This window comes from Platichthys flesus, chromosome 10, assembly GCF_949316205.1.
Source record: "Platichthys flesus chromosome 10, fPlaFle2.1, whole genome shotgun sequence".
NCBI lineage: Eukaryota > Metazoa > Chordata > Actinopteri > Pleuronectiformes > Pleuronectidae > Platichthys > Platichthys flesus.
The window spans coordinates 25,036,390-25,047,190 of record NC_084954.1 but is presented as its reverse complement, the minus strand read 5'-3'; positions in this window follow the sequence as shown (position 1 = coordinate 25,047,190).

Sequence of the window (10,801 nt, the reverse complement as noted above, 5' to 3'; positions counted from 1 at the left end):
CATATGCTACAGACTGTCAATGGCATTTTTGCCATTGCCAACGTTTAGTTAGTTATATGCTATATTACCCAATGTAAAAATACACATTCTATGTTACCAAATGCCGATGTACAACATACAGTGAAATTGAGCGACTGTCCACAGAGCAGTGAATTTGCAGACACAACATTGAGCTGTCATCTGTGAAGTGACTAATAGGTACCCAAAACTATCCCCCTTTCACATCAATGACAGATATACAAATGGTTAGCTTTCACCCTTGCATTCTCTTTTTGTTTCCCTCAAGAGGTATTACTTTTATATGAGTGAAAATACTCAAAACATATCCAAATGTTTAGTATGCTTACAAGAACAAGTGAGTTTCACTACGCTCTGTCTATTTGTGTCATTCTATTGTGGGAGTGGCAGAGAGAAATAAGAATGGAATCATTCATAGACGAACTAAGTTGTTATAGTAGATTTAATAGGGTTAAAGATAATATAATTGAATCCAGTTGCAGTAAAACAGAGTTAGGGGTAGCAAACTACCATGATGCTTCTCCCCATGATTTCCGACAAGGTTTAGAGTGGAGAGCCAAATTAAAGACAGAGGCACTGGAAACAAGGGTATGTACATAGCTGTACCTTAAGCACAATACATATTTTGTTGTCAGTTTCCTCTGTTGTATATGTGAATAATTACCTAATATCATCCTGAAGTTCTGTAGCAAGTCAAAGGAGACATACAAATCCAAAACTTGGTCAATGGTGACCCCTGCAGTCTGGGATGCAACTTCCCCCAATTGGGTTGAGAGTTCACATGCCTACAATTTAAATAAAGGATATATATATATATATATATATATATATATATATATATATATATGTAGATAAGCATAAATACTGATAAAAAGAACATATTAAGTGCCAATGCAAAATTTCTTTAGTCTAAATCTAGGCATCAGGTTCTCTTCTGGAACCTGGCTTCCAAATCATAGGTGGAAAGCCTAAGCTTCATGGAAAGTGAAGTTTTTAACTGGAAAGTTAAAAAGCCCTGGCACAGAACAGAGCCACCATCTTGATAGCATAAGTCAGATGAATGAATCAGATTCAGCTTGAAACTGGTTGCTGAGGTAGACACAGTTTGTAAAGGGGCTCTATAGTGAAAGCAGGTAGAGGAGGCAGCCATTAGCAACAAAAAAAAGAGCGGACAATATAAGCTTTGCAAACTGAAAGAATAAGAGGTCATCAGCTGATGAGGAGATCTGCTGACGTACTGGATTGTGGTTACCAAAGCAGTTGGCTGCTGATATTTAACAAAGTGCGGCAGCTGTACATTATTTCTTAAAAAGCAGAAAGTGATATATATTAAGTTAAACAATAATAAGTGATTGGATAAATTCTCCTATGGAATATCCGGTGGTGTTAGATGTATTCAACCTCTAGCATCATCTATTAGGTAAGTGTTGATTGTGTGGGTAACGATGCATTTCATCTATTATTTTAAAGACACAACTTGATAAATTTATGTATTTCTCTCAACAGACATCCATCATCACCTTCCAAAATCCAGATTAGGTTGAGTCTTACAGTTACACAACTGAAACTGGTGGTGGTTGATGTGCTGTGGAGAATGTTAAGGATCTGAATGTGATGAGTTGACTCAGCTAGGCTTAACCAAGGCACTGGATCTGGAGACTTGGGTCACTGGGGAGGAGGCTAGCAGCGAATAACCAAAATGACAATTGTGTAACGAGTGTGTGTAGGACCCAGATGCAGCACAAAATCTGGGTCCTACAGTTAGTAATGACCTTGAAGGCATATTGCAGCAGACTCAGAAAAAGCATGCAGGAGATCAGAAAGTTGACTTCTGGAGTGGAGAAGTCAACTTTCTGATACCATGAGCGACCATAAGTATGGGAAAATAAATGGTCAGCATAGGGACCAAACTGAAATAAAAGATCAAGACACAAAGTGAGACTTAAATGAAATGACAAACAAAAATGTAAGGTCTGACAAAGATTAAAGTTAGCAATGACGAAAAGAAAGTGCTGCAGACATAACTTGGATTGTGCTATGGTTGTGTTGACAATGATGAAGGAGGATGCAGATACCTCAAGAGAATGTTGAGGATAGACCAGAAACATTTTAATCTGAGGAAGGTGTATATAATGATTCCAAAAGGGGACGAGGAATTACAGCCTCGCCAGGCAGAACTAGTCATGATAATTGTCTCATTGCTAGAAGCTGCTCAAAATCAGGGGTCTCATTTATAAAACAGTGTGTAGGATACATACTAAAAGTGTACGTTTGCACAAAAGCCGAAAATTTCGGAATTATAAAACCGTGCGCACGCAAACCTGAAGGCAATGTTCGCTTTATAAATCACAGTCCACCTGCCTCCAAATCCGCCCTCCACACAACCACTTTCAACCATAAATGGTCATTGCAACGCACAGCATGAATATTAAATGATGCTGCTGACCAATGGGTTTCCACTTTGAGTCCTGGCAGAGTCACGGCATCAAGCGATGAGAAGAGGAAGCAAAACTTTCTGATACTGACATTAAGGTGTTTTTTAGTGAGGTGGAGGTGAAGAGCGATTTTATGGGAGAGCAGTGATGTCACTTATAAAGAAATACACTGAAAGTCTGCCGCTGCTGTAGATAACACAATGTGTGAGAGTGAAGACAAGAGAAAAAACAGAGCCTGAAGTAAAAAAAAGATCACAGATCACAGATAAATATAATCTATATCAGCTGATCAGACATCGCTGAACCCTCTATTCCTCCTCATCCATTCCTGTGCACACATCACGCATAACCCCGCACCACTGTCTCAGCAGTATTTACTTATTTAGAGCATCGGACCGATTCCCTCACATCTGTGGATCCTCGCCTCCTCTGGGATATTATTTGGAAAGTCTCTTAATTTCTTGTAAGTGATCTCCTGTGCGCTCTGTGAGCCTGATGGCAGTCACGTGCACTGCAGCGATTTGATGATACACGCACAGTGTTGGAAGATATCATTAAAACCTTATAAGGACTAATCTCCGTATATCCGCTGTTAATTGGAATCCAAACGTAATTTGCTGTAAGTTGTTTTATATATTTTTAAATTAAAAGGTTCACGTGGAACAGATATGTCACGCCAACAAAACTAAGCTTTTGGTTTTAATGTAAATGATGAATTGGATCAATAATCTGGCTTCAGTTCACCACCTCACGTCTGCGTCGCAACTTTCCCATATCCAAAATGTTCGTATGCATGGGTCAGAGTTTGCGTGGAAATTTTCCCGTCAAGTTTGTTTTTATAAATCCCAATGTTTGCGTGAGAAGTGGCGTACACACGTCTCAATAGTTATAAATGAGGCGCCTGGTGTTTGAATATCCTTTTGGTAATCTAGACATTTAAGCAGGAGTGTTATCATTTTCTTTATTGTGCATTTTGTTCAAGAGTTCTGATATCTTTTGTTTGAAGAACTGTACTTTTGATTTTCTTTTTTAAGGTGCCTCTGTGCCTGTGGAGCTGCAGTAATACAATCAAATGATACATATACAAAAAACTAAATATAGTTTTGAAAGACTTATATTAATGCTCTAGAAAAACAGTACTGTACTTGTTTTGAATCATCATGTGTTGTTTAATTGTTCAACTCGTTCAAACTCTGTGTTCACAACTAAGGAAAAAGATAGAAATTGTAGTTCAACAAATATAACAATACATCGTGATATCACATTATCCCACAGTAAACTTAGTAATTATACTAGGTCAAGAGTTGCTAAAATTAACTGAAGCTATAATCCAAAAATATAAGCTAAGTCAGCACAGCAACAATATGCATACATAAATATCCATCAAAGAAAAGAGATATATAAAATATGTCTAGAAAATGGAAGAAAGGAACTAAAGGGTTAGACCCAGCTTGGACAGATGGGGGTGCATATGATGTGAGCATGTGTGAGAATATTGAACCCTAATAAAAGACAATAAACCGAAATACAAGAGCAAGAAGAGGATGAGACAAAAAAAAAACAACTGCTGTCACAGGATGCAGCTGGACGTTATACAATCCTGTCTGGAACAGGGAAGTTCAGAATTCTTTTTATTGCCAAGTATGATTGCACATACAGGAAATTGCCTTGGTGTCGTTCACTGGTGCACTGAACATAAAACAAGTGGATGTCGAGTCTGAGGACTATAATAAAAGAAACTCCAAAGAGGGTGCAGGTAATGGACTGCTACACTCAAAAAGATGAGGCTCTCAGGGGAATTGGAAAGATAACTAAGTCGTAATGGTTACACCAACACCCACAACAAGTATACAACAGGTCAAGGAACGCCACAAGGTTCATGAGATGATAGCTCAATTAGAGGCTGAGGTCTCAAAATACTGTGGGCCTCTAGGAGGCAGCAAACAGGAAGGGAACAGCCTAGGACAAGATCAGATGCAGAGCAGTCAGAGGGAGAATCAGGAAAAGAGTAGCGACATTGAAGGGCAGCATGGGGTAGAACACATGCAAGGGCTAGGAGGAAGCCTGGATATTGCAGTAAGCAGAGGACAGAGTTTGAGCAGATGGGAGGCTGGGTAAAGCCTGAAACATGCTTCTGCGACTGCGTCTGCGTCTTTTCATGCCGCTGTGGCGCAAGACTCGTTTTCATTCATGCTTCCCCAACCGTTGCGCGTCTTACAAAGCAATTCCGCGCCAGAACACTAGGCGGAGTAATGCTTTTTGTCGAGACGACCTTAGAGACGCCTTCTTTCTTCTTCGTCGATTGTTTATTTACATAGCCACTGCGGCTCCTCGTAGCCTTTTTCTGGCGGACAAATCCGCCAGTCAGTGACAGGTTATACAAGTGATCATACTATCGGATATCTTCTGCCAAGTGCTCTTCTATTTGGTCCATATTCGTTCTTCTAAATCTTCCGTGATTTCTGCCGGTATTATGGGGCATGAAACCGGAAATGCAGCTCCAGAAGGGATGTAGAGCAGACCAATCACAGCCTTGCGGGCTGAGTGAGCTTGCGGAGCTTTGCCGTAAATTTTAGAAAAGGGGGTCGACACCCGTCAGCACGTAAGGAGGGATACATAAGCACGTAAGGGACCCGGAAGGGCTCTTGCGCTTACGGGCCCGTGAAAACGCAGAAGCATGTTTCAGGCTTAAGAGTATGCGCTCAGGGACATAGCTATGGTAAAAACCCCACCCAGATATGACGCTGCTGGTCACTAATATTAATAAAAGGGTTACAGGGACAGTATATTCTTTTGCAAACTTAACCTTGAACCAGAACTCCAGACTGCCTTACCTCCATGAGAGGGCTAGTAGGTGGATAAAATAATAGGTTGGAAACCTCCTAAAAAATTGTTCAAAGTTGGGTTACCTGTAACCGATTTTGGAAAAATCGAAAATGTTAAATTTGGCTTTAAGTAACTTGTGAGGGGTCAAACTAGGGGTTTTTCATGATTCTGAGTTGATTACAAGCATTAGTTTTTCACCAAAACCACTCCTTTGTGCAAAAACAGCCACCCCCACTTTTCCCACTCACTGCATTTTCAGCCATTATTCACGAATAAAGGGTTCCATCCCCCCCGCCTCCCCCAAAACAATAAAAAAAAAAAAATAACCCAGTTAACACCATGAAAAATTCTATATTTTTTCTATTTGTCTAAAGCAATAACCTAATGGAAAGGTAATAATTGTCAGGGCAGCATTAGTTTTTCACCAAAACTGCTCCTTAGTGGAAAAACAGACATTTGAATTTGAAAAGTAACGTTATTCTGGAGAGACTGTAACCAGGGCAGGCTTAGGAGCAGGGGGGTCACCTCCCGATATTCACAGGCCTGTAAAACTGCCAGAAACTGGTTCTGCCTGCAGATTCCTGTGAACAGCCGTTAACCGAAAATGCTCCCAAAATTTCCTGCGACACTTAGTGACACAAACTCTTCTTTTCATGCAGTGAACTTATCTACTCCGGATGAGCTGGTTTCTCACTACAACAATGAACCTCACAGTATTCTGGATTGATTTGCTGCACTAAAGACTCAGACTGTTCGCTTCTCTCTCTCTACCCCCTATTTTACCCCTGAACTTCGTCACCTCAAAATCGATGGTTGTCGCCTTCATAGAAAAACTGGTCTCACTATCCATAAAACAATGTGCAATGACCACATTATAAACTACAAGGATGCTCTCTCCACATCCAAATCGGACAATTATGCCAACCTTATTAGGTCTGGTAATGGTAACACAAGAACACTATTTTCTACTGTTAATACCATCCTGCGACCTCCAGACACTCTTGCACCTCACATGTACTCCACGGATGACTGCAACAACCTAATTTAATTTTTCAAGTAGTGAAACACACCTCTTTTGGTCCACTTCATCCATCCTCATATGATCCTTCCTCCTCTCCTTTCTCCAGCTTTAAACTTCCATCAGTTGCGGAAATATAATATAGGTCTCATTCATAACTCTACTTCTGCTCACCCTTTGTCTTCTCTAATAACTGAAATCATTAACTCATCCCTCTCCTTGGATCTTGTTTAACTATCTCTCCAACAGCTGCAATAACCCCTATTCCCAAGAAACCTTTGGGCAGATCCCAACAACCTCAATTACTTTCGACCTATTTCTAACTTACTATTTCTCAAAAAAATCCTTGAAAAATTGTTGCACCTCAGGTACACACACTACACGAAAAGCCTAATTTCCGCCACTAAAAAACGTCTGCATACTCGCCTAATTTCTGGCAGTTAACGGGCAGGAACATAACCCCACTACCGCTATGGAGTCGCTGAGCAAAGGTGCGATCGAATTAGCATATGAATCGGAGTTTAGCCAATGGTGAAAACTCGATTCACTATTGGATGAAGCCACAGACCTTTGAAACGAAAAGTCACTTGTGATTGGCTGGTAGATATGTTGCAAGTAGTCACCCTGGGTCATTTTTATACACACTTCTGTAGAATTAGTGCATTTTCAGTGCTACTAAATTGTTAAGGCCGATAAATGCTACTCCGTTTTGACGGAGACGGACTCATGGGAACGCCTTCGCCGACATGGAACGCCCTCTCCGAGCACCTCGGAGAGCTCTACATACATCTCAGATTTTTCTAACTATACGTTGCCATGTCGGAGAGCCTAGGGTTACCCCTTGGCTGTGATTGGTCCGCTAATGACATAATTTCCGAACGTCATCATTTCCGGAATGGCCAGAATGTAGCATGAGGGAAAGCAGGGATATTGAGATGTTGCCACAACTCCACCTGGAGAGTTTCACCTCCAGTCCGGTGTGAACCCGGCGTTAAAGTCCTAGCGCCACAGCGAGTCTCTGGGCGGCATCAACCAGCATTTCTTCGTTAACATCCCTCAGAGTTCGAACAGTCTCCCGTCCTCGGCCTCGATTGATTTAATGGACTTAAAGACCAACTCCGCCTGCGTCTCCTCTTCTGTTGTTGTTCTTGTCTCATTAAATACATTACAAGCAAGTCCTCTTCCAGGTCAAGCAACTCCAGCTCCATCAACAGCCTTTGTCTGTTAGTTGCCATCGTTCACTGTGTGTGAGGAAAGCCGGGAGGAGTTAAATTAACAATGACTACATACAAAGAAAGAGAATTATCCATTCCGGTAGAGCATCCCTCAGGTTACTTTCTACAGCTCTATTACGCTTACCAAGCCAGGCAGCTGATGGTCTGGAGCAATTTGGCACCAAGGGTGAAGCAGCAGCCAAGGCATTTCAACCAAGCAGCCAGGTGGCTGCGGGCAAATCCGGAGGCCTCTGATGCAGCTGTAAGAATAAATCCAAGGGCCCTCTACAAAGAGGTCAGTCAGGAAGTAGTCGCACCTCCAGAGTTGGGGACTCTGGAGGTGTAAGGGATGTCATGATGGGACTGACCAGTGTTGTTTTTGTGTGTTCGTTTATCGCAAATATGAGAAGAGCCGAACTCGGTTTGGTTCAATCAAGTATTTATTTAAGAAGCAATGAAAAGGTATGAAAAGTTCAGCAAATAATGGGCATCCAACACACTCCTCCGGAACTCTAGCAGCCCCGGGAAGTCTCAAGTTGCATCAAAACGCATCAAACAGCCGGCGTCTGTAATATTTTATAAAAGTAGGTAGAACAGGATTGGTCAATAACGAGGAAAGGTCTTTCTTGGTTCTTCCTTGATGGTGCGCAGGTGTTGTCCATCCCCTTCGCATTGGAGTAAATAATATTATGTTCCTGCTCTATCGGCTATATGTTCTGATTGTGTAAACTGTCGAAACAACTAAACCAAACTATGTCACTATGTCTGAAAATGTCACTGTCCGACCTCCAGACCTTATCAGCTGCTTGAACTCTCTGATGTCAAATTAAACCCAAGGGAGTTATGCTTTTAGTATAAAAAGTTAGAAACGAGAACAAGTAAAAGATTCATTATTAACACTACGCAGCAAAGGTTGTTTATAAATCATTTGTGTGAAGGCCATTATCTGGCTCAAACTGCTTCTGCTTTATTGTTAAGAATTTCAGTCTTATTGCAACTCACAGACACATACACAGGGAAGCTAATATTTAAAATCCCAACACCAGATGCAGGGATAGTATGTGGTAAAGTGGGGGAACAGCTAAGGCAGGTAGTCCAAAGGCCCAGGCTGTAAGGCTTCTGAACCAGCAACACTGACCCCAGACCATGTAAATTCTGCTCCCCCACTCATACAACTACACTTACTTACTTACTACACATTTATTCATATTATTTAATTTAATATTCCTCACTCCTTCACTCTACAAATGCATCTAGCCCTTCATTTAAATTGTTGTACTATGTTATGTTATTTTTTATCTTGTACTGCCTGTCTACTGCGTAGATGTTTGCTTCCAGTTCATAAGAATGTCAATGCTCTGATGATGCTGTTATTTGGTGCATGTGACAATAAACACTTTGATTTGATCTGAATTGAAGACACAATAGGGAGAAAACTTCAATTGGAGGCGTATAAATGGGGCATGATTAAATTAAGATTGATGGAAAATAATTTTTGGAAAACTAGACCTCAAGGGGTTTTAGTTCCCAACACTATGAGGTACGTCTCATTCATCCTCACATTGAAGACTGAATAGTCATGAAAAGGTATTTTTCTGTTGAATTTTGTTAATAGCACTACATATTAAGCAGATTTTTTGCATGAGGAGCGGAAATTTGGAGATTGAAATGCCAACAGCCAATCATATTCGCTGTAGTTAACCGTGCTCCTGGGGCTTATTTCCTGAGGTTTTAATCAAACCTAGTCCTAAAATTATTATTGTCGGTGACTTTAATATTCATGTTGATAATAATAATAATGATAGCCTTAGTGTAGTATTTATTTCAGTACTAGACTCAATTGGTTTCAGTCAGTGTGTTCACGAACTCACTCATTGCTGTAACCACACACTTAACCTTGAACTATCATACAGTATTAAAATTGAACATCCAATAGTACTTCCACATAAAGCGATTCCATCAGACCATCATTTAATAATCCTTGATTTCTCATCGGAATATGCCACTAATAAAAACTTATTTTCCAGACGTCTACCTGATAGTGCTGTAGCTAAATTTAAGAAAATAAATCCAATTACATTTAAACCCGTATTGTCTGTCGATATAAACAACAAATTATTTAAAAAACCCTAGCTCCAGTGAGATTGACCATCTTGTTGATAGCTCTGTAAAGGCATTGCGATTAAAATTAGACTCCATAAAGCCTCTAAAAATAAGCGTGTAAAACATAGTAAATTAGCTCCCTCGTATAATTCAAAGATATGAATTAAAACAAGCTTCAAGAATACTAGAAAGAATTGGTGCTCAAACAACCGCGTTGAAAATCACCTAGCCTTGAAAAAAAGGGTTAAAGCATATAAGATGGCCTTCCACAAAGCAAAAGCTGCCTACTACTCCACGTTAATAGAAGAAAATAAAAACAACTGCAGATTTCTCTTCAGAACTGTAACAAGGTTGACTGAGACACACCTTTACCCGAACCTAGTATTCCTTGATCCCTGAATAGCAATAGTTTTGGAAATTTCTTTAATGATAAAATTCTAACTATTAGAAACCATATCCTGCCCTCAGTTGGCACTAATACCCTATCAAGAATAAAAATCTCAGAAAAAGCTGAGAATCTTCCCAATTATTTAGAGAGCTTCTCTCTGATCACCCTTAATCAGCTGACCAAATTAATCTCATCTTCTAAACCAACAACTTGTATCTTAGATCCCATTCCTACAAAAATCATTTAATGAAATTCTGCCCCTAATTGATACTACGTTATGGAACACAATCAATGTCTCATTATAATCAGTATATGTACTACAGTGCTTTAAACTAGCTTTAATCAAACCCTTCTCAAAAACTCTACCCTGGACCTGGAGGTTTAGCCAAGTACAGGCGATTTTGAACCGCCCCTTCCAGTCTGAAATCTTTGAAAAGGTTGTAGCAAATCAGGGGTAGTAGTTTCTCCACGAAAGTAATGTAAATGAAGACTTTCAGTCTGGGTTAAGAGCTAATCACAGCATGGAGACAGCCTTGGCAAAAGTCAGTAAAAACCTTCTTCTAGTTTAGTAGTCCTCGTTTGGTTAGATCTTAGTGCAGCATTCAACAGTATTGACCATCAAATGTTATTACAGAGACTAGAAAAGGTTAATTACTATTAAAGGAACTGGCCTGAACCCTATTTTTTCAGATCGATTCCAATTCATGCAAATTAATGATTTGTGAGTCATCTCTGCGCACCAAAGTTAACCACAGTGTTCCACAGGGCTCTGTGCTCGGCCCAATTTTATTCACATCAG